Genomic DNA, 2,500 nt, shown 5'->3' with positions numbered 1-2,500 from the left:
TCCTATGTGTTTCAGTACTCGCTATATAACAATGTAATCGTTATATAAAAATGTAAATCTTCCTGACGTACTTTGCTGGATTAATTTGTGCTTGCGTCACCTTCAGTCAATTATTCAGTTCAAGGATTTCATCATATATTTTCCGTCTTTTACCTCGTTCCGTCATCCTGCACTGCATGTTGGAATATGTATATCCTGCCAGCGGCAATCTCCCCCAACAGGTGTCGCCACACCCACACCCACACCTACGCCCTCACCGACCTCTCGTTCCGCTGAGATTCAATCCCTGACGTGTAATTCGAAAGTGAAAAGACGGTGTCGCAACCACCCGTTCCACCTCCCACCTCCCTCACAAGCTCGCGTGTCAGAGAGGCCTCTCGGACACCAAACCTCGCCACTCGTCAGGGAAAGTGAAACGAAACTGAAGCTCACCTTGTGTTTTTTGCCCGGAAATCGCAAGGGAAAGCATAAAAAGAGGAAAAAAATAGGGAAAAATGTTTTGAAGGTCATGTGAAGTGTGCCTTTTATCTTTTTTTTTTTTTTTGGCAAATCCATCGTATCCGTTTCATCGGATTTATTCGTTCTTGCATCGTTATATATTTTTCGGCTCACTTCATCTTTTGAGCGGTAGTGTAAAAAGAAATACCTTTTATTGTAGATTTCATATTCCTTAATTGTCAACACCCAGGTTTGCTCGGTAACATTCAACTTTTTAGATCATACATTTTTTTTTTTCAGATGCGCGATTGTAAGACATTTTCGTAAGACAATACGCAACTATAACGAAATTCTTGGCCATCAGCTGCTCTTCAGATCCTGTTGAAGTACTTAACTTTATAACTTCCTGAACTCATACTTGTGGTTCTGAAAACGAACCTGGAATTAAACTACTAGAAGACAAAATGACAACCTACGCTCTAAGTAAAGCTAGGAATAAGGTTACGACACCTTTCCTCAGGTCATATTATTATTGTTGCTAAAGAGAAATCGGTTTATTTACGGTGACAGCGGCAGTTTCCGTGGGAGTGTGGAAGCTGTGGGAGGTGGATGCAGGCTGGCGTGTGAGCGACATGCACTGGCAGGGAAAGGGGCGAAGCGGGAGTGGAATTGAGGCAGCGATGTCGTAGGGTGTATGGGAAGTAATAGTTATTAAGGATACACAGCAGTGAATCTCTCTCTCTCTCTCTCTCTCCCCGGGAAACAACGTAGAGGCAATAGCGTCGTAGTAATGGCGGCTGTTATAGCGTGTGAGGGCAAGAACAAACCGGGAGTGACCTGAGTGGTGGCGGTGGTGATGGCGGCGGTGACGAGGCGCGGTCGTAGAGCAGGTAGTGTCCGCGGTGCCGCTGATATTTTGATTGGCAATTCTGTCCTCCATTAAGGTTCAAACGGGCCAGTCAGGATTAATAGCGCAGGCCGACCCAAGGTGACCGCCGCCCGCTCCCCAGGTGCCGCTCGGGGCGTGGGAGACACCTGACCTGATTTGGTGGCGGCACTGCAGGTGATTTCTGGAGTGCCACGTGATGAAAGCGGGGCAGTGTTGGCTCTGCTTCAGGCACTCATAAACTTCATAAAAATTGCAGCCACTTGTGAGTTGAAAGAAAACGCTTTGCGACTTAGTTTTTATTATAAGAACATTTTCCACGCACACTCTCCGTCCAGGAAATTCTAAATTATTAATTGGTGTTTTGAATTTTTCATTGGCAAGGAAACAAAAATAGAACATTAATTAGTTCATTTTTTTATTACTTTCGTAGTGCGATGAAGGTTAGGATGGAGATGAAGAGGAAAAAATTAAATTGTAACAAAAGTATAACAAAAATATCATGAAAGAAAATAATTGGAGCGGTAGAGTAAATATGACAAGACAAAGTACAAAAGAGAGCCGTGATGAATGCAGACGTGAAGAAAGTGGAACAGAAGGTCCACACGTCCAACAATCATGTCTTAAATTTGAAAAGCAAAAGGAGTCAATTCACTTTAACTGTGAATGCAAATTAAAATATACTTTCCCTCTCCTTATCATGTCTTTCCTTCTATTTTAATTTGCACTCACTGTTAAAGACATGATAAGGAGAGGGAAGTATATTCAGGATATTTGGTAAATCATTAGATACTCAACGAAAAGTTCTACAATAAAGTAACAAGTAACGACCATTGGTAGCGAGTGCCTCGGTTGTAGAACAATCTTGAAACAAAGTCACTTGGTTACCAGCTTGTACTGTATTATAATTTATTCTCCATTTTTCTCTCTCATTTCTGATGAAAAGTGACAGACGACACTGGAGAGGAGAGACTTTTATTATGTTGGCTTCCGGATACGTCGACTGTGGCAAGCGGGAAGTGTGGTTCTGTGAGGCGAGGAAGGGAAGAGCTGGAGGGGAATTTATTTATGAGAAGTGGATATGTAGACTGTGGTATGTAAAACATACTGTAGGTTCTGTGGGCTTGAGATGAGAGAGGGAGAGGGAGAGAGGGTCAGGTGGACGGAAGAAGGAAA

At 43.0% G+C, this 2,500-nt stretch overlaps 1 long non-coding RNA gene across 1 annotated transcript in view; it reads left to right on the top strand.

Annotated features, from left to right (window-relative positions):
- LOC123520339 overlaps window positions 1-2,500 on the top strand; it is a 49,783-nt gene that overhangs the window by 47,215 nt on the left and 68 nt on the right. Inside the window, exon 3 of the long non-coding RNA XR_006679238.1 lies at window positions 2,271-2,500. This exon is cut by the window's right edge and continues 68 nt beyond it. This is a non-coding gene — a long non-coding RNA (uncharacterized LOC123520339). The remainder of the gene's footprint in view (window positions 1-2,270) is intronic.

Source organism: Portunus trituberculatus, chromosome 46 (assembly GCF_017591435.1).
Source record: "Portunus trituberculatus isolate SZX2019 chromosome 46, ASM1759143v1, whole genome shotgun sequence".
In the NCBI taxonomy this organism is placed as follows: domain Eukaryota; kingdom Metazoa; phylum Arthropoda; class Malacostraca; order Decapoda; family Portunidae; genus Portunus; species Portunus trituberculatus.
The sequence above is the reverse complement of the archived record's forward strand: the minus strand, read 5'-3'. Positions and strand labels throughout refer to the sequence as shown.